We start from the raw sequence: 22,782 nt of genomic DNA, 5'->3' as shown, positions 1-22,782 counted from the left end.
AGGTCAACCACAACACTGCAATAAAGTTTTTTTTTTTCCTTTGTCTCAAGAAAATAAAAAGCCAGTGACAAAACTTTAATTAATAACAGTGAGTGTTAGTTGCTCAGTTGTGTTCAGTTTTCTGTGACTTCATGGACTATAGTCCACCAGGCTTCTCTGTCTATGGAATTCCCCAGGCAAGAATTCTGGAGTGTGTAAACATTCCCTTCTCCAGAGGATCTTCCCAACCAGGGACTGAACTTAGGTCTCCTGCATTGCACACAGATTCTTTACTGTTTGAGTGACCAGGGAAGCCTCTAATTATTAATAACTTCCAATATAAAAAATAATCCCGTTTAGTTGTCAAAATGACCTTTCTAAAAATCACACCCTAGCATCGCTTAGGCATTGCTCTTTACCAGTCCTCTCTGCACTCTTAATTTTTACTCTGATCTCAGAATTGTCATTGATCACAGGGTATCCATGTTGTAAGGAAATTATGGCTGGTACTTTGTGTGCTCTATCAACAATAAACAAGCTAGAAAGAATAGATTCAAAAGACATAGCTTTAAATACAAATAAAATCAATACTCATCTGATCCAAGAAATAAAGGCACAGGTCATTTATCATTCAATCCTCTTTTCACTGTACCTTTGGTAGATACAAAGTTTTTGCTGTTGTCATAGAATTTGATGATTATGTTCAGTTGGAGGAAAGAAGAATCACACACTGGACAAGTTAATTGCCAAACATCCACTTTTAAAACTGACACAGCAATAGTCCACCTTTCTATCCTTTTCTTTACTCATTTGTTGGTAAAATATTGATTAAACAGCTACTATAGGCTTCCATAATTACAGGTGCCAGGCTTCACAATGAACTAAACAGGCAGCCCCATGTCTACAGAGCATGTATGTTGATGCTTGTTGGTGCTGACCACCTAAGTGACAGGGAACTCCTATCTTCGAATTCCTCTCCTTCTGCTAATAATCATGTTTGTTTCCTCAGCATCATACTCTTGAATTCTAAAAAATTCCTTGAACAGGTCAATAAGTTCAATTACAAGGTCTTAGATATCAAATTAAGTTTGTTCCTTGATGCTGGTAATACCTTTTTAAAACTTATTTTTAGTTGAATTTTATACTGTATCCAATAAAAATTGTTTCTGCATACATATCCAGGCTTCTCTAATCCCCATCTTTACATGACCAAACCTACATCAACAAGTGATATATATCCTACTCAGAATACAGATTAGAAATTGGTAAGACAGGTGAACTCTGGAAATACAAATTTGAGATCCTTAAGGAAGAGTATGCAGTCTTCAGAGAAGCAAGAATAAAATCCTGCTGAACTAAGTATTAGAGAGTGAAATGATAAATTAGAAAGAGGAATTAAAAAGGACTAGAAGAAGATTGGAATCCAGGGTCTGGGAGACTAAGGAAAGTTAGTTTTGAAAAGCAGGGAAAATATATAATGTTGAATGTTGTAGAAATTGACATCTGTAATCATGTATTAACCCCATTTGTTTGTTCCTAATTGATCAGCTTGTTCTTTTTGTCAGTAAAAGATTTCTAGGAAAGTGATTAACTAAAAGTATAAACATCCTTCCCTGAAACCCATGCCAATATTCTTGCCTGGAGAATCCCATGGACAGAGGAGCCTGGCGGGTTACAGTCCATAAGGTTGCAAAGAGTCAGACATGACTGAAGTGACTTGGCATGCACACATAAACATCCTTGAGCCGGAAGTAAGAAGTCTGTAGTTCAGTTCTTATTCACTTAGTAAAGGTGCTAAACATCTATGAATCTGTTTCTCAATCTTCAAAATAGTCTATATGAGATCTATTCCAGTGAAACGTTTCTGTGAAGATCAGACTAGCATATATATGAACATATTTGTAAAATATAATATGACTTTAAAACAAAAAGTTTTTTTAGCTACAGATCTTTTTACTATCTCATCTGCTAAAGTTTAAATTATTTTCCTTTCATTTATTTAATCAGATTGAATGCAGAATTTGCACATGAGAAGAGATCTGATATAATCTTTAAGACTCTCCTCAGAAAACTATAATCAAGCATACCATAATTTTTGACTATAGAAGTATGACTGAAATTCACACAAGGACATTATCCTGAAATAACCTCTGGGAGACAAGAAGGTGAGACAATATTTACAAATTACTTAGTATTCAGACTCCTTCTTGCAAGAGCACAAGCAGTTGCTAACTGCTGAGCAACCATAGATGGAAAAATGCTGGAACCTGCCAAGAAAGATATCCTACATCCAAAAATGAAGGAGAGGCCAGTGAGTGCATAGCAATAGAGTCAAATCCAATACCTGCCAGGTAGTTGTCCCACAAACTGGATGACAATTATTCCACAGTTTTCCCACTGGAGTGATGGTTCTGAGTCCTGCATCGGGCTCCCCAACCTGGGGGGTTGGTAACAGGAGGAGAGGTCCCCAGAGAGTCTGGTTTTGAATGACAGCAGGATTGCATGACTTCCACAGGACTGGGGGAAACAGAGACTCCACTCCTGGGGGTGGAGGGGGACACACAAAAGTCTTGTGTGTACCAGGACCCAGAGGAAAAAGGCCGTGACCACATAAAAGGCCAGACCAGATCTGCCTGCTAGTGTTGGAGGGTCTCCTGCAGTGGTGGGGACGGCATGTGGCTCATTGAGGGGACAAAGACACTGGCCTCAGCAATTCTAAGAAGTGCCCACTGGCACCAGCCCTCCCAGAGGCCACCATTAGCCCCACCGAACAGCCTGTAGGCTCCAGTGCTGGGTCACCTCAAGCCAAACAACCAAGCGGGAGGGAACACAACCCCACACATCAGCAGACAAACCAGCTAAAGTTAGAACATAAAAATTAGAACATCCTTTAAGACCATATAAAAAATCAGCTTGAAATGGATTAAAGAACTAAATGTGAGACCAAACACCTATAAAACTATCTTAGAGGGAAACATAGAACTTTCTCTGACATAAGTGGAAGCAATATTTTTTAATCCATCCCAGAGTAATGGAAATAAAAACAAAAATAAACAAGTTGGACCTAATTAAACTCAAAAGCTTTTGGGAGAAAATATTAGCAAGTGCTGTGACTGATGAGGGATTAGTTTCCAAAATTTACAAACAGCTCTTGGAACTCAATAACAAAAGCAAAACAAAACAACCCAATCAAAAACTGGGCAGAAGTTCTAAATAGATACTTCTCCTAAGAAGATACACAGATAGCCAAAAAGCATTGAAAAGATTTTCAACATTGCTTACTATTAGAGAAATGAATATCAAAACTACAATGAGATATCATCTCACATCATTCTAAATGGCCATCATTAAAAAGTCTGCAAACAATAAATGCTGGAGGGAATATGGAGAGAAGAGGACCCCCTTACACTATTGTTTGGAACGTAAATTGATACAGTCACTATGGAGAACAATACGGAGGTTTTTTAAAACACTAAAAAAAGAACTATTATATGATCCAGCAATCCCACTCCTGAGCATGCATCTGTAGAAAACATGATCCAAAAGGATTCATGCACCCCAGTATTCATTGCAGCACTGTTTACAATAGCCAAGACTTGGAAGCTCAACCTAAATGTCTATTGACAGAGAAGTAGATAAAGAGGATTCCATACAATGGAATGTTACTGAGCCATTAAAAAAAGAATGAAATAATGCCATTTGCAGCTACATGGATGGAACTAGAGATTGCCATACTGAGTTAATTAAGTCAGACATAAAGAGAAATTTGTATGATATCACTTATAAGTGAAATCTAAAAAGATATGAACTTACAAAACAGAAACAGATTCACAGACTTAGAGAACTAACTTATGGCTACTAGTAAGGAAGAATGGGGAAAGTGATAGTTAGGGAGTTTGGTACTGACATGCACAGACAGCTATATTTAAGATGGATAACTAACAAGATCCTACTGCAGAGCATAGGGGTCTCTATTCAATATTACAAACAGCTAACCAGGAAAAGAATACAAAAAGAATAGATACATGTATATGTATAATTGACTCCCTTTGCGGCATATACCTGAAACTAACACAATGTTATTAACTATACTCAATATAAAATAAAGTTTAAAAGAAGATTGAAGCAACAAAGAAAAATAAAATTTTTGTCAGATAATTCTAACATCAACAACAAAAAAAAAAACCTAAGTTTCAGAAGAAAAAAACAGTCATTCAAGAAGATTTTAAGAGAGTGTCCATTAATATCTGCTCCGGTGGAAGCCACTCAAAAACCAGCTCGCACTACGCAACACAAGTACGGAGGACTCTAGAGACAGGTGCCTGCATAAACTGATCCCTGAACATGCACTTTTGGACTTATATCTCCTGATACAGCTATGTGTTGGGATATTCTTCCTTGTGATTAGTGTAGGACCTGTGCTTATGCATCAGATAAAGCCATGTTTTAGCATATGAAATTTTAAAAATAACAAAAAAGCAGTTAGCTTAACAAAGTCCACAGTAAACACGTCAGCACAAAACTTGAGAAACATTTGCAATACTCTACCTTTGAATTTTTCAGTCTTCCTATTTCATATAGAAAACGAACTTAAATCACAATATTTTTGCTTAAATGGATATAAAAGAATTTTCAAACAATGGATATAAAAGAATTTTCAAACAGTCATTACAATGTTTTTTTAAAGCTAAAAGAAAGCAATATTTATTTTTTTAATTATGTCATTGAAAATAATCTAAAGGATTAACTCCCTTGTTTGAAACAGCATTTAGGAAAGCAGCACCAATTGTTTGAGTGACCTCATGTATTCCCTGGTGGCTCAAATGATAAAAATTCTGCCTTCAATGCAAGAGATTTGAATTTGATCCCTGGGTCAGGAAGATCCCCTGGAGACAGGAATGGCAATCCACTCCAATATTCTTGCCTGAAGAATTCCATAGACAGAGGAGCCTAGTGGGCTACAGTCGATCAGGTCACAAAGAGTTGGACACAACAGAGAGATCAACACACACACCCAAGGCTAAAAGCTTCATACCATCTTTCTTCCACCGTGAATGTAACTATAACCTAAGTCTCTAAATTTCACTATGTTGAAAGTATTCTCAGAACACATATATAGTTGAATATATTTGTGTTATGTGGACACATGGTATTTGCAACACATGTATACATGTTTAGAATCTTAGCATTTTCTAATCCCTTTTCTCATTCCTGCCATAGACTGTGTAGTTGTTTTCTCGAAGCAAACTTATTTCCTCCAGATCTTTATTCTGCTCAGTCCATCACCTCCCTCAGGTCCTGATAAAAAGTCACCTACTCCAACTTTTCTTACTTGACAACCTTATCTAAATAGAATCCAGAACTTAAAGAACAAGTCTAACCTAGTTTTTCAGGATAGTTTTTCACATGAAGACAACTGAGTTTTCTCTTTTGCAGGATAAACATCCACTGGTTTTGTGTATTCTCATCATTCCTGTAGCTGTCCTCCAAATGTTTTCCATTTTATCATCATACTTTTTATTTGCCTGCCTAACACTCAAAAAGACACACTACCCCTTCATGGAAGAGGTTATGCTCCTTTTGAAGTGCTTGCTAGCATGTTTGGCCATCACCTTTTACTGTTTATTCACGCTAAACCTACTGGAAATATAAATACCTAAATTTCATGTGATTCTACTGAGGCATTGTGTTTTCCTAGATTTTGTAGTTATTTCTAGAACTCTATTTCAGACTCTACATGGATATATATTAAGTGTGCTATATTTGGCTCATATTTGACACTCCAAAATATGTCTCTTTGGTGTAAGGATTAATTTAAGCTAATTATTTTTAAGAAACAGAAGATTTAACAAGTCTTTCTTTTGACCTCCCTTTTAGATGCCTAAAGAATTAAGATGAAGGAGTTGTTCCAAGAAAACGACCAGCATCAGAGATAACTACAAGGAATACAGGCTCACTGTGGCCAGGGAGAAACCAGAGACTCCTCTGCCCCATGTTTCTGCCTGGCCCAGGAGCATTCCTTTACCAAAGATCCTTTTTTCCTGTTTCCATATGAATTGCTTCCCTCTGAGGTCCCAAACCACTTCCCCAACATTCTCTGTTTTCTTTAGCTGAAGATGGTATTTCATGGGATGGCTTTGGTTATTTTGGTAAGTTTCTCAGCTTTCCTAGGTCTCTCCCATGTGTACATGAGGTATATACATGTTAAAATTTTGTTTTTCCCCTGTTAACCTGTCTCATGTCAACTTAATTCTTAGACTTATCAGAAGACCCTAGAAGGGTAAAGTTGTTTTTTTTTTTTTTTCTCCCTCTCCAAAACTCTAATTCTGCCCTCATGACCTGATCATGTCCCGAAAGTTCCATCTCCAAATACTCACACTGGAAATTAGATTTTAACATATGAATTCTGGGGCAGGGTTGGTGGGGGGGGTGGTGGGTAAGCATTCAGTTTGGCATTAATATTTGATCCTGAAATTTTAAAACAACAATAGTGTTGGTCAAACTATCAGCAAACTCACTACCATCATATGATAGGCAAAAGGAACCACTAATTTACATATAATATTTTTAACAGCATCAGAAATAACTGGCCTATAAATACATATATATGTGCGCGCACACACACATACACACAATTTTGTCACTTGGGATTCACCAGTCAGCACTCACATATACTCTGCATGTCTGCTGTTTTAACTTCTGTTCAGGCCCTAAGAAATTCTTCTCCATATCTCTTCCTATCAGTTTCATAAGAAAACTATATCTGAGTGTCATGAAGGTTTGCAGATGGTATTGCTGTCACTGTTGAAGACAAATACTATTTTGCATTGTAGAGAGGACTTGGGTGATGAAAGTGCTTAGATAACAGAAAAGGCAATTTAATTAACTTGTCAAATCATTCCTCTCAGATAGTGAAAATGTAATAGATAGTTGCATAATGAGGTACAGTATCAACCATCTGCCTCCTTTTTTTTCTTGGTGCCCCAGTGTATGATACCAAGGTACCCACAAGTTGGTACAATAGTCACAATAATAGCACGCAGGGACTGATAAAGGTTTTTCAATATTAGATGTTCTTTTCTGTTTTTAAATGTGTGTATTATAATTTAGGCATAATATGCATGAAATAGGTATTACAGTTCTCCAAAGAAACAGAATCAATAAAATACATATAAAGAGAGAGAATGACAGAGAGAAAAGGAATTTGTTAAAAGGAACTGGTTTATGTGGTTATAGAGGCTAACAAGTCCTGAGATCTACAGGCTGGGTGGCAAGCTGAAGATCCAGTTTGCCAATGTTTCCATTGGAGTCCAAAGGCAGGAAAAAATAATGTCACAGATTAAAGACTAAGAAACAGAAGCAAGGAATCAGGGAATCCTCGCTTACTTGTAAGAGGCGCAGGTTTTTCTTTTATTCGGTCATTCAACTAACTGGATGAATCCTAACCACAATAAAGAAGACAGCCTGCCTTACCCAATAAGCAGACATTTAGTCCTATCCAAAGTGTCCACTGAGACATCTGGTCCATGCCAAAAGGCCATTGAAATTGGTTCCATCAGAAATGCTCATAAACATAATTGGTCCATGCCAAATGGCCCTTGATATTTTATCCTGTCAAAAACACTCACTTAGAAAGCATCCCCAAGTTCAAGTAGCCCACAAAGTTTATTAATACTATTTGTCTAAAGGATTAATACACACAAGATAATATCACACTTTTTGTTGGTCCAGTGATTATGCTGTGCCTGTATTCCATAAATAACCCTTCTTGCCTCTGTCGCCTAGTTGGTAGCAGCACATGGGTGTAGGTAGATGGATTAGAGTTTGAGCTTGCACAAGAGTGAGAGTCTTCTCTCACTAACAAGTATTAACTATGAGTACCAAAAGGAGTCCTATAGACAGAGGAAAAAGGACTACAGACCAACAGTATTAATAAATTTTGTGGGCTACTTGAACTTGGGAGTGTTTTCTAAGTGTAGGTGTTTTGTTTTTTCTCTTCTCTGGGGCAGAATGACAGGCCTGGGAGTGGGGAGAGCACACACTTGAAGGAATGGAAACAGTTTGGACCCCCCTGACCCTGATAGTGTGGTGATGCCAATGAGCAGGAGGGAAGCCCTGCTCACAGGCTGGCTCTGGCCCCACCTCCTAGGAAGGTGGTAGCTGCCAGCACACTGCATGTCAGCACAGATACATGACTCATACCACCTCATTTCCAGCTCACATCCAAAGACCCAGGGCACGTGCAGACTGTATAGGGACACTCCCGCATGAGGACGCCCCCTCAAGGGTGTCCCTACCAGGTAACTATTTCATGTAATTTCATAGAGAAGGTTAGGCAAAATGAAAAGACAGAGAATTCTGTCTTACTTGAAAGAGCAAGATAAAAGCCCAGAAAAAAAAAATAATGAAAGAGAAATGATTTACCAGATAAAGAATTCAAATTATTAATAATAAAGATTCTAACTGAATTAAGGAAGAGAATACATGAACACTGAGACTTTTAACAAAAAGCTAAAAAATATGAAGAACTAGATGGAACTGATGACTAATAACTGAAGTGAAAAACCTAGCAGCAGACTGGGTGATGTAGGACAATACATAACTAGTGTGAAGGATAAAATAATACAAATCACCCAATCAGAGCAACAAAAAGAGGAATCAATGCTAAAAATTAAGAAGAGATCTTTGGTATATTCCTTCTATCTCCACTTCCAGTAAAGTTTTATCACAAAATAAAGTTGAATATTTTCAAAAGCGTTTTCTGCATAGTGTTTACTGAATTTAAAGAGCTTTGTTTTTATGAAAATATTTAATAAGACAATTAGAACGTCTAAAATTAAGTAAAATATTTATATCATTTTAATTTTTATTTAACTGTATTTAACTTTTCAATTATAATTTATATTATTCATTTAACTTTAATAAATGATTTGAATATTTTAGTAAAAGTATTCTTTGAAAATATAAATGCAATAACATCAATTTTATTGACTTCTATATTTAATCTAATTTTACTGAAATTATTACCAATTTCAGGTCAGTTCAGTTCAGTTCAGTCACTCAGTCGTGTCTGACTCTTTGCTACCCCATGAATCGCAGCACGCCAGGCCTCCCTGTCTATCACCAACTCCCGGAGTTCACTCAGACTCATGTCCATCAAGTCAGTGACGCCACCCAGCCATCTCATCCTCATCTCATCCCTTCTCCTCCTGCCCCCAATCCCTCCCAGCATCAGTCTTTTCCAGTGAGTCAACTCTTCGCATGAGGTGGCCAAAGTACTAGAGTTTCAGCTTTAGCATCATTCCTTCCAGAGAAATCACAGGGCTGATCTCCTTCAGAACGGACTGGTTGGATCTCCTTGCAGTCCAAGGGACTCTCAAGAGTCTTTTCCAGCACCACAGTTCAAAAGCATCAATTCTTCAGTGCTCAGCCTTCTTCACAGTCCAACTGTCACATCCATATGTTAGGTAGGTAGAATAGGGAAAAGGAGTCCAAAATGGTGGTGGCTAAAACACAAGGAAGGTCAAAGGAAGGTTCGAGGACTAGAGTGAAGACCTCAGGTAGAACAAACAGCACTCCTGGCTAAGCCCAATTTGCATAGGGCAGGCCCAGGGGGAGACAAAAACATAAAAGGAGGAGCCAAAGTGCGCTCTCTCTTCCTCTCTCATGTGCATGCCCTCTTTCTCCCTCTCTCCCTCTCTCTCCCCCCTGTCCCACGCGCTCCTCCACTCTCTTCCCTTCAGATCTTTGGGTTGGCATGCCCTCACGCTTCAAGGAGGGATTCTCCTCCTATTTTCTAAATAAAATAGAGCTGTAACACTGATTTGCCTAAGAGCTATAACACGGTTTGTCCAAGACCCGAGAGCTGTGACGCAGGAGTGTATATTCCTCGGTTCTTTGTCTCGTCACAACAAAGATTTGGAGCGACAGACATTAGAGCCCTTGGCGCATCTTCAAGTTCCGCCTTTTGGGCTCAGAACCTACTTGATAAACCAGTCTGTTATACTCCGATATTGTTCCTCTAATCTATGTAAGTGACACTATTTGTATGGTGTTCTGCCCTTCTTCAAGATTCAAGTTAATCCTTTTAGGGCCCAAGATGAACCATTTGGAACCAAGATTATCCCAAAATACATCTTATGGGTGAGGGGCCTGGTGCCATTCTAAGTTTTGAGACATTCCTTTCTTTCATTAACAGACTGCTGGTGACCATATAACATCCAGCTAGAGACTAACGGGGGGTACTCTTTCTGCCCCCTTCTGATGCCTATGTCAGAAGCTTTTTCTATCTCCTTTATATTTCAATAAAACTTTGTTGCACAAAGCTCTGAGCAAACAAGCCTTGTCTCTGGCTCCAGATTGAATTCTTCTCCTCTGGGGGCCAAGAATCCCGGTGTCGTAATTCAACAACAGCCTTTCAATAGCCTTGACTAGACGGACCTTAGTTGGCAAAGTAATGTATCTGCTTTTCAATATGCTATCTAGGTTGGTCATAACTTTTCTTCCAAGGAGTAAATGTCTTTTAATTTCATGACTGCAGTCACCATCTGCAGTGATTTTGGAGCCCAAGAAAATAAAGTTTGACACTGTTTCCACTGTTTCCCCATCTATTTCTTATGAAGTGATGGGACTGGAACCATGATCTTCATTTTCTGAATGTTGAGTTTTAAGCCAACTTTTTCACTCTCCTCTTTCACTTGCATCAAGAGGCTTTTTAGTTCCTCTTCCCTTTCTGCCATAAGGCTGGTGTCATCTGCATATCTGAGGTGATTGAAATTTCTCCCAGCAATCTTGATTCCAGCTTGTGCTTCTTCCAGTCCAGCATTTCTCATGATGTACTCTGCATATACGTTAAATAAGCAGGGTGACAATATACAGCCTTGACGTACTCCTTTTCCTATTTGGAACCAGTCTGTTGTTCCATTTCCAGTTCTAACTGTTGCTTCTTAACCTGCATACAGATTTCTCAAGAGGCAGGTCAGGTGGTCTGGTATTCCCATCTCTTTCAGAATTTTCCACACTTTATGGTGATCCACACAGTCAAAGGCTTTGGCATAGTCAATAAAGCAGAAATAGATGTTTTTCTGAACTCTCTTGCTTTTTACATGATCCAGCGGATGTTGGATATTTGATCTCTGGTTGCTCTGCCTTTTCTAAAACCAGCTTGAACATCAGGAAGTTCACAATTCATGTATTGCTGAAGCCTGGCTTGGAGAATTTTGAGCATTACTTTACTAGCATGTGAGATGAATACAATTGTGTGGTAGTTTGAGCATTCTTTGGCATTGCCTTTCTTTGGGATTGGAATGAAAACTGACCTGTTTCAGTCCTGTGGCGACTGCTGAGTTTTCCAAATTTGCTGGCATATTGAGTGCAGCACTCTCACAGCATCATCTTCCAGGATTTGAAATAGCTCAACTGGATTTCCATCACCTTCACTAGCTTTGTTGATAGTGATGCGTTCTAAGGTCCACTTGACTTCACATTCCAGGATGTCTGGCTCTAGATGAGTAATCACACCATCGTGATTATCCAGGTCGTGAAAATCTTTTTTGTACAGTTCTTCTGTGTATTCTTGCCACCTCTTCGTTATATCTTCTGCTTCCGCTAGGTCCATACCATTTCTGTCCTTTATCGAGCCCATCTTTGCATGAAATGTTCCATTGGTTTCTCTAATTTTCTTAAAGAGATCTCTAGTCTTTCCCATTCTGTTGTTTTCCTCTATTTCTTTGTATTGGTCGCTGAGGAAGGCTTTCTTACCTCTTCTTGCTATTCTTTGGAACTCTACATTCAGATGCTTATATCTTTCCTTTTCTCCTTTGCTTTTCACTTCTCTTCTTTTCACAGCTATTTGTAAGGCCTCCCCAGACAGCCATTTTGCTTTTTTGCATTTCTTTTCCATGTGGATGGTCTCGATCCCTGTCTCCTGTACAATGTCACAAACCTCATTCCATAGTTCATCAGGCACTCTGTCTATCAGATCTAGGCCCTTAAATCTATTTCTCACTTCCACTCTATAATCATAAGGGATTTGATTTAGGTCATACCTGCATGGTCTAGAAGTTTTCCCTGCTTTCTTCAATTTAAGTCTGAATTTGGTAATAAGGAGTTCATGATCTGAGCCACAGTCAGCTCCTGATCTTGTTTTTGTTGACTGGATAGAGCTTCTCCTTCTTTGGCTGCAAAGAATATAATCAATCTGATTTCGATGTTGACCATCTGGTGATGTCCATGTGTAGAGTCTTCTCTTGTGTTGTTGGAAGAGGGTGTTTGCTGTGACCAGTGCATTTTCTTGGCAACACTCTATTAGTCTTTGCCATGCTTCCTTCCACATTCCAAGGCCAAATTTGCCTGTTACTCCAGGTGTTTCTTGACTTCCTACTTTTACATTCCAGTCCCCTATAATGAAAAGGACATCTTTTTTGGGTGTTTGTTCTAAAAGGTCTTGTAGGTCTTCATAAAACCGTTCAACTTCAGCTTCTTCAGCATTACTGGTTGGGGCATAGACTTGGATTACTGTGATATTGTATGGTTTGCCTTGGAAACCAACAGAGATCATTCTGTCGTTTTTGAGATTGCATCCAAGTACTGCATTTTGGACTCTTTTGTTGACCATGATGGCTACTCCACTTCTTCTGAGGGATTCCTGCCCGCAGTAGTAGATATAATGGTCATCTGAGTTAAATTCACCCATTCCAGTCCATTTTAGTTCACTGATTCCTAGAATGTCGACATTCACTCTTGCCATCTCTTGTTTGACCACTTCCAATTTGCCTTGATTCATGGACCTGAAATGGGCGGGTCATGGTGGAGAGGTCTGACAGAATGTGGTCCACTGGAGAAGGGAATGGCAAGCCACTTCAGTATTCTTGCCTTGAGAACCCCATGAACAGTATGAAAAGGCAAAATGATAGGATACTGAAAGAGGAACTCCTCAGCTCAGTAGATGCCTAATATGCTACTGGGGATCAGTGGAGAAATAACTCCAGAAAGAATGAAGGGATGGAGCCAAAGCAAAAACAATACCCAGCTGTGGATGTCACTTTTGATAGAAGTAAAGTCCGATGCTGTAAAGAGCAATATTGCATAGGAGCCTGGAATGTCAGATCCATGAATCAAGGCAAATTACCAACTTAGAAAGCTTTAATGAAATTATTACTGAATTTGAAAACATTAACTATAACCACATTTATTTTTTCTTTCTTTAAGTAATTGATAATGAGGCATTTAACATTTGGACAAGTAATAACAAATATCAGAAGAGAAAAATTCTAAAAAAAAAAGGCTTTAAATATGCAGTCTTATTATATTTTTTAAAAAGTTGTAAATAATAAAAGTGAACATACATCTATATGTTCCATGTGAAATTTATGAAGAGAACAACACCAGGTCTTTATTAGATAAATATTCATTGCTGGCAAAAACCATGAGAATATTAGTACATTTTCATGTGTACTCCAGTCCTGTAAGCGTGAGTTCCACAGTTCCAAGGAGGATGAGATTCTCTGCAAAAGCTGTCTGACGATCTAATTAAGTTGTCAGACATGCCACTGCAGAGATTTTAACATCAAAATCAGAAAGCAAAAAAAAAACAGAAAGCCTGAGAGGAATGAAGTGGAAGATAAGGTGAGCAGAAGAGCTTGGGGTCCTAACCAAGGGACTTCTAGTGGCAAGTGCTGTAACTATAATTTGAAACACCAAGCAGAGAAAATGGCATGAGGAAAGTCTTGTACAATGCTAAAATTTATAAACTTTAACATGTCACTAAACAGGTAAAAGGATTCCAAAAATGTTTCTATGCTCAGTTAACTGATTAAACTTGAGAGCAGAGCTTGAGATAGTGTTGCTTGGAATGCCCACGTATGCACATTCTTTTTAAAGGTATAGGACACCGAAGCATAGGATTGAGAATAAGAAAATGTTGATGGTTCATATGAAGAGGTAAATGGTCAGATTTGTACTTTAGGAAGCATATTTCTAGAAACATGGTTTAAGACAGGTTAGCACGGGATGTTTCTGGATAAGGATGAATATTAAAATTATTGTTAAAATACATAATCCTGCATGAGACTGTGGCAATCAGGAGAAAGCATTTTACAGACTCCACATAAAGGAAAAGTAAGTGACTTAGGCCACCCTGCATGCATGGGTGTCTGACTCCTTGCGACCCCATGGACTATATAGACTGCCAGCTTTCTCTGTGCACAGAGTTACCAAGGCAAGAATACTGGAGTGGGTTGCCACTTCCTGTTCCAGGGGATCTTCCTGACCCAAGGATCATATCTTCATCTCTTACATCTCTTGCATTGGCAGGCAGATTCTTTACCACTGGACTACATGTAGGTCACCATAAGTGGGTATTTATGCCAACCCACACTGTTCACAGACTGTCAGAATATTACAGTTCTCAGCAGAACCCTAGGGCATGCTCATCACTATGGGACAGGAAGATCTCCTGACTTCTGGCTTGGCCCTAAGAATCTCCCATTGCTTGCTCAGCTTTTCTCAGACTGCAAGATGGATGCTCTCACCCAATCTTTGTCCTTTCTCTCAAATGCAATCTTGCATCACAGCCCAATGGCTCTTCTAACCTTTCCAGAATTCATACCACTTTTTCACACATGGATAATTCCCCTAATAATATTCTAATGTGTTTAATCCCATCTTAGCATCCATTTCTCAAAGGACCTAGACTACCACAGAAAATTAGAAGAAAATTACTGAAAAGTAGACCAATTTGTCAAGAGTTTATACTACTTGCAGGACAGGCATTTACACAAGCAATTCTCAAAGTAACATTAATAGGAAATATTAGCTCATTTTGTGCATCAGAAAAAGGAAGAATCAAGCACTATTTAAATGTCAAATGCTGATCACATTGACTGAGGTTTCAAAAAGGGAGAAAAAAGTACTTGAAGGAAAAATTATGAGTTCAATCTTAGAACATGTTCAGAGTGAGATATTATGGGCCCTCTAGGGAATGATGCTCAGCAGACAGTTATAATTATTAGTCATCAACTACCATAGACAAAGCCAAGAGAGACATGTTTGACAGTCATACAAATTAAGAAAATTACTGAAAAGTAGACCAATTTGTCAAGATTTTATAGTACTTGCAAGCTAACAAGGTAGCCTGCTACCATTTTATGAATGCAGGTAGAAGATATGGAGCGTCTAGGTCAGAGATAAACTGTTTATTACTCGTGGCAAACAAATTAGCCAGCATATTAACAATGCACCGGTGCTACAAGCCTCAGTTTTCATAGGGCCACAAAAGGAGGGCTACGTGACACGGCATCTTACCGTCTATCATTCAGTGCTTACAGGGTTGAATTATAGAAGACCCTGAGCTTAAGAACTCCAATTCTGGGCGATAAGTAGTCAGTATGGTTGTTCTTTCCTATGCAGGCAATACTATTTCCACTTTCCAAGCTTGTTTTCAACTCAAACATCTTTGAAAAGATAGTGTGGAAATAAGAAAATATTATAGCTTACTCAGAAAAAGTACATAAAATAAAGAAACTTGAGGAAAATTGTCTCCCAACACAAATAATAGCAAACATATTGTAAAATTATAAAAATGTTTTCAAAAACTGGAATGCCAAAGCATTAGGTGCCATTTTCCAACTCAAGCTAGAAAAAAAGTGGTTGTGTACATGTGTATGTATTTGTATGTTTCTGTTTCTGTGCAAGCTTATGCCTGTGTTTTGCTTTGTCGTCCAGGCCCATTCAGGTCTAGAAAAGTGTTGCAGTACTCAGCGTTTGCCATATTACTTAAAATTGTTGAGTGGCTTAAAACTAACAGAAATTGAGAATCCAAGAGTATACAACGTAGAAATGTCAGTCTCTACAGTAAGTAGTGCTGAGAAAACCAGACAGTTACATGCAAAATTTGAAATTGGATCACTGTCTTATACCATACACAAAAATTAGCTCAAAATATATTAAAGACTTGAATGTAAGACCTAAAGCCATAAACTTCCTTGAAGAAATGTAATTAGGTAAGCTTTATGACATTGTCTTGCCAATGAGTTTTTGGATCTGAAACCATAAGTTGACCAACAGGTACATGAAAATGTGTTCAATATACCTAACCCTCATGGAAATGAAAATTAAAACCACAATGAGTTATCAACTGATGGTTAGGATGGCTATTATCAAAAAGATAAGAAATATTGACTGTTGGACAAAAGTGAAAATTAGTGCACTGTTGGTGAGAATGTAAATTGGTACAGTCACTCTGGAAAACAGTATGGAGTTTTCTCAAAAAATTGGAACTAGAACAACCATATGAGCTAGCAAGCCCACTTCTTGGAATTTATCCAAAGAAAACAAAAACACTAACTTGAAAGGGTATATGAAACTCACATTTGTTATTTACAATAGCCAAGACAAGGAAACAACATAAGACTTCACCAATGGATGAATGAACAAAGAAAATGTGATAAACACACAAATACACACATACACATAGAGAGAATATTCACTTCAGTTCAGTCACTCAGTCGTGTCTGACTCTTTGCAACCCCATGAATCGGAGCACGCCAGGCCTCCCTGTCCATCACCAACTTGCGGAGTTCACCCAAACCCATGTCCACTGAGTCGGTGATGCCATCCAGCCATCTCATCCTCGGTCGTCCCCTTCTCCTCCTGCCCCCAATCCCTCCAAGCATCAGAGATTTTTCCAGTGAAACAACTCTTCGCATGACATGGCCAAAGTACTGGAGTTTCAGCTTTGGCATCATTCCTTCCAAAGAACACCCAGGACTGATCTCCTTTAGAATGGACTGGTTGGATCTCCTTGCAGTCCAAGGGACTCTCAAGAGTCTTCTCCAACACTACAGTTCAAAAGCATCAATTCTTCAGCACTCAGCTTTCTTCACAGTCCAACTCTCACATCCATACATGACTCCTGGAAAAACCATAGTCTTGACTAGATGGACCTTTGTTGGCAGAGTAATGTCTCTGCTTTTGAATATGCTATCTAGGTTGGTCATAACTTTCCTTCCAAAGAATAAGCATCTTTTAATTTCATAGCTGCAGTCACCATCTGCAGTGATTTTGGAGCCCAAAAAAATAAAGTCTGACACTGTTTCCACTGTTTCCCCATCTATTTGCCATGAAGAGATGGGACCGGATGCCATGATCATTTTCTGAACGTTGAGCTTTAAGCCGACTTTCACTCTCCTCTTTCACTTTCATCAAGAGGCTTTTTAGTTCCTCTTCACTTTCTGCCATAAGGGTGGTGTCATGATTCCAGCTTGTGCTTCTTCCAGCCCAGAGTTTCTCATGATGTACTCTGCATGAAAGTTAAATAAGCAGGGGTCTTCAGCCATTAAAAGAATGAAATATTACCATTTTTGCCATACGTGGACCTTGAGGCATTATACAAAGTGAAATAAGTTAGATAAAGACAAATACCATATACTTGTATGTATAATCTAAAACCAAACTAACAAGCAAGCAGACAAACAACCAAGCTCATAGATAAGGAGAACGGGCTGTTGATTAATAGAGGCAGGGGATGGGGAGTGGGCAAAATGGGTGGTTCAAATGGTAAAACTTTCTAGTTGTAAAATTCATAAGTCATGAGAATGTATAGTATGGTGGCTACAGTGAACAGTACTATATTATATATTTGAAAGTTGCTAAATAAATCTTACAAGCTCACTCACATGAAAATAATTATGTATGCTGCTGCTGCTGCTAAGTTGCTTCAGTCGTGTCAGACTCTGCGACCCCATAGATGGCAGCCCACCAGGCTCCCCCGTCCCCGGGATTCTCCAGGCAAGAAAAAAAATAAATAAATATTAAAAAAAATAAATATAAAAAAAATAAAAAGTCTAGCTCTAAGTTCAAATCCACTGTATTATAATGTAAAAATACTAATGAAGATAGTGTAATACATGAAAAAAATAAACCATCTCTTCTAGAACATGATAAAATAACTTACTGAAGCCTAAGTATTATAAGTTAATTATTTTGAGTAGACTGGAGATATTGATTGACATTTTCTTTTATTTCAGTTCTTTGTATGTTCAGAGTATCTTTTTTACCCCCCTATAAAGCTAAAACAAGTCTTATGTTAGAATACTACTTTTATCTGGAGAAGAAAAAAAGGTTGAGCATACAGTCATTATTAATCAGTAATAACATGACAGAAAAGTTGACTGCAGTGGGAAAAATCAAGTCAGTTTTATTATTCATTAAGACATCCTGCAGAAGCTAACTTTTCATAAAAAGAATAGACAATAGAATTATAATATTTCACATTTATGATGTGAAATATGACCATTTGCTAAACTGCTTTGTCTTTTTAAAATCAGATTTTCCCAACGATTTATGCTAATTTAAATGATAGTATTAGCACCTATCATCATCACCATTTGGACTTTGTTGTTCAGTTTTTTTGCATCACATAAATGTTAATAATTTTATCTTTCCAAAGGAAATAACTTATTTTAATGTGAGATTTCAAAACATGTTAACTATTAGAATAATGATTAAATATTGTTTTAAGTGGAAAAAAAAAAAAAAGAACACTGGAGTGGGTTGCCATTTCCTTCTCCAAAGCATGAAAGTGAAAAGTGAGTGAAGTCACTTAGTTGTGTCTGACTCTTAGCGACCCAATGGACTGCAGCCTACCAGGCTCCTCTATCCATGGGATTTTCCAGGCAAGAGTACTGGAGTGGGGTGCCCATGCCTTCTCCGAATTATGTATGCTAACTGATGTCAACTATTACTGTGAGGACTATTTCACAGTATTTAAAAATATGAAATCATTATGTTGCCCACATGAAGCGAATACAATTTTATATATCAAGTATGCATCACTCTGGTGGCTCAGAGGTTAAAGCATCTGCCCACAATGCGGGAGACCTGGATTCGATCCCTGGGTCGGGAAGATCCCCTGGAGAAGGAAATGGCAACCCACTCCAGTATTGTTGCCTGGAGAATCCCAAGGACAGAGGAGCCTGGTGGGCTTCAGTTAATGGGGTTGCAAAGAGTCGGACACGACTGAGCCACTGAACTGAACTAATGCATCACTAAGAAAAAAAATTATTTTCTTTTAGTTCTGGAGGCAAGAAGCAGAAAAAGGGGTCTGTAGACACTAGGAAAGAATCCTTCCTTGCTCTCCCTGTCCCTAGCAGCTCCAGACATACCTTGGCTTGTGGTTTACGGAACTTCAATCTCTACCTCCATCATCACATAGCTTTCTCCTCTCTGTGTCCTTTTCCATCCTCTTCTCTTTTTGATACTTGTCATTGAATTAAGTGAAGTGAAAGTTGCTCAGTTGTGTCTGACTCTTTATGACACCATGGACTAGTCCATGGAATTCTCCAGACCAGAATACTGGAGTGGGTAGCCTTTCTCTCCTCCAGGGGATCTTCCCAACCCAGGGATTGAACCAAGGTCTCCCACATTGCAGGCAGACTCTTTACCAGCTGAGCCACAAGGGAAGCCCATCATTGAATTTAGAGTCCATGCTAATTCATGGTGATTTTACCGCAAGATCCTTAAGTATATTAGCTATGACTTTTTTCCAAATAAACTCACTTTCACAGATTCAGGGTGGCCATATTGTTGCATGCAGAGGGGCAGCATATTCAACCTACTCTAAAAGGAGATGACAAAGTAGGTCTCTTATTAATGTTGCAAATTTGTTTTCCAAGAACAATATCAGAAGTCAGGCCCATTCAGTACTCTGTAATGGCCTATATGGGAAAAGACTCCAAAAAATAGTAGATATATGTATATGCATAACTGATTCACTCTGCTGTATACCTGAAACTAGCACAACATCGTTAACTATACTCTTACAAAATATTTTTAATATTAATAAAACAGATTATATCCTACTTCCTGTAGTTATCAATATCTTACTGAACATTCTGCTCATCTCATATTCATTCATCTTCATGCTTTTTGAACTATCTTTCTGTAGATCATTAAAATTTTATGTCTTGTTTTCAATATTCAATTAAAAATTTGGGTTATGCTCTTTATGGATATCCAGATAGTTACATCTATCAATATTTGCCTACATTTTAATTTACATTTTTTTAATATTTTTTAAATTTTAAATGTCTTTATTTGTTTTTATGTATAGAAGATCCTCTGCTGCTGCTGCTGCTGCTGCTGCTAAGTCGCTTCAGTCGTGTCCGACTCTGTGCGACCCCATAGACAGCAGCCCACCAGGCCCCTCTGTCCCTGGGATTCTCCAGGCAAGAACACTGGAGTGAGTTGCCATTTCCTTCTCCAATGCGTGAAAGTGAAAAGTTCAAGTGAAGTCGCTCAGTCGTGTCCAACTCTTCACGACCCCATGGACTGCAGCCAACCAGGCTCCTCCACCCATGGAATTTTCCAGGCAAGAGTACTGGAGTAGGGTGCCATTGCCTTCTCCAGAAGAGCCTCTATCAGTCAGCTATTTGATGTACATTATCTTTTTAATTCTCTCTATTCCAGCTTTTTAGTTCTTTAAAAAAACATGAAAAATACTTTAATACTTCTAGAATTAAGTGTAGTATCTAGTACACAGTAAGGATCTAATCTTATTTTTTCTATCTATCTATGTATAAATTTTTGTTTCGGACATTAAGTTAGCATGGTAAACTTTTTTTTAACACGCCAAGTGTCATTTTACTAACGCAGATATATGGAATTTGGACAGATGGTAACGATAACGCTGTATGTGCGACAGCAAAAGAGACCCAGACGTATAGAGCAGGCTTTTCGACACGTGGGAGAGGGAGAGGGTGGGATGATTTCGGAGAATGGCATTGAAACATGTATAATATCATATAAGAAACTAATCGCCAGTCCAGTTTTGATGCAGGATGCAGGATGCTCGGGGCTGGTGCGCTGGGATGACCCAGAGGGATGGTAAGGGGAAGGAGGTGGGAGGGGGTTCAGGATGGGGAACACGTGTACACCCATGGTGGATTCATGTTGATGTATGGCAAAACCAATACAATATTGTAAAAAAATTAAAAAATTAAAAATATAAAGATTTACTTTTTATTCAAACATTCATTGGAAAATTATTTCATTGTTTCCCACATTTTCCAAATATTTTCTAGGCAAATTCTAAATGCTATGGAAATGGCAATGAAGGGAACAGACAAAAATTTGTACCTGGAACTTATCATAGAATGAGTAGAGATGAATTTTTTAAATAAAATAATAAACTTTAATAATAAAATGATAATTTTTACTAAATATATAATAAATTAAAAATAATAACAGAAATAATAAGTATGTACATACAGCTTGTTAGATGGTAATACATTTGTTATGGGGAGAAACAAACCAGGAAAGGAAAATACAAAAGCTGGAGGAAGAAATTTTATATAGAATTGTCACAAGGTGGTATTTGAACGAAAAATGGTGTAAGAGGGGAGGAAGTTAATATCTAAAGGAAAAACTTTCCTTCAAAGAAAACAAGTGCCAAGGCCTTGTCATGGAGGGTATTGAGATACTTGAAGAATGAAGCCAGAGGGGCAGAACTGAAGTAAGAGAGACAACAGGACTCAGTTCTGAGCAATATTGGTTCAGATCACCTAGTATCTTGTAAATCATTGTTTTGAGCTTTGGCTTTTCCTCTTAGAAAAATACAAGGACTGTTGAGAGATTTTAACCAGAGGAGTGGCTTGATCTGATTTGCACTTTAAATGAATTAAATCAATAAAATAAGTTGAAGCCAGAGAAGGGTGCTAAGCAGGTGAGTGCATTCATCCAGGAGAGATAGTAGTAAAAGCTAGGATTCGCCAGTGTGGGAGCAGAGAGAGAGAACTGAATTTACCAGATCTACGGCTCAGCCAAGTTAATATTGTGTAGCAAGAGAAGAGGGAGAAGGAAATGGCAGCCCACTCCAGTGGAGAATCCTGTGGACAGAGGAACCTGGAGGGCTGCTGTCCATAGTGTCACACAGATTCAGACACGACTGAAGCGACGTAGTATGCATGCATGCATTGGGGAAGGAAATGGCAACTCACTCCAGTCTTCTTGCCTGGAGAATCCCAGGGACAGAGGAGCCTGGTGGGCTGCCGTCTATGGGGTCGCACATAGTCAGACACAACTGAAGCGACTCAGCAGCAGCAGCAGCAGCAAGAGAAGAGAAAGGGGGCATTAATATGTCAAAGATTCCAATAATTGGTTATGGATTTTAGGCTGGAGAAAAAGAGAACGTGCAAGGTTAATCTCATTTGATGCCAATGGAGCATCAACTTCAGGGCTTTCTCACTTGTTCTGCTTTCTCAGGATGGGGCAATATGCATGCTCAGTCACACAATCATGGCCCTGTCTTTGTGATCCCAGACCCCATGGACTGTAGCCTGCCAGGCTCCTCTGCCCATGGGACTTTTTAGGCAAGAATAATAGAGTGGGTTGCCATTTCCTCCTCCAGGGGATCTTTCCAGAGCAGGGATGGAACTTGCATCACTGTACTGCAGAAGGACTCTTTACCACTGAATCATCAGGAAAGTCCTGGATGGGGCTATAGCCATGTATTAGTAACTGTGATTATACTCTAAAACATCATAATAAAATACTTCAACCACAAATATTTAAGTTCACCCTTTTAAAAATATTTTATGCTTTCCAACCCTTTGTTTCACTGTCCTTCATGCCATGTGGTGTTGAATTCAACATAAAGTGAAAATGAGATCAGTGAAAATTATATCAGGATTACTGTGGCTCAGGTATGTGTTTTGCAGTCACATTAGCTGTTCTAATACAAAAATGTTTTCCAGGAATATTCCTACCACATACTGTGAACTCTGACACAAAAGTACTGGGCCAATG

This window comes from Capra hircus, chromosome 6, assembly GCF_001704415.2.
Source record: "Capra hircus breed San Clemente chromosome 6, ASM170441v1, whole genome shotgun sequence".
In the NCBI taxonomy this organism is placed as follows: domain Eukaryota; kingdom Metazoa; phylum Chordata; class Mammalia; order Artiodactyla; family Bovidae; genus Capra; species Capra hircus.
This window is presented reverse-complemented; position numbering follows the sequence as displayed.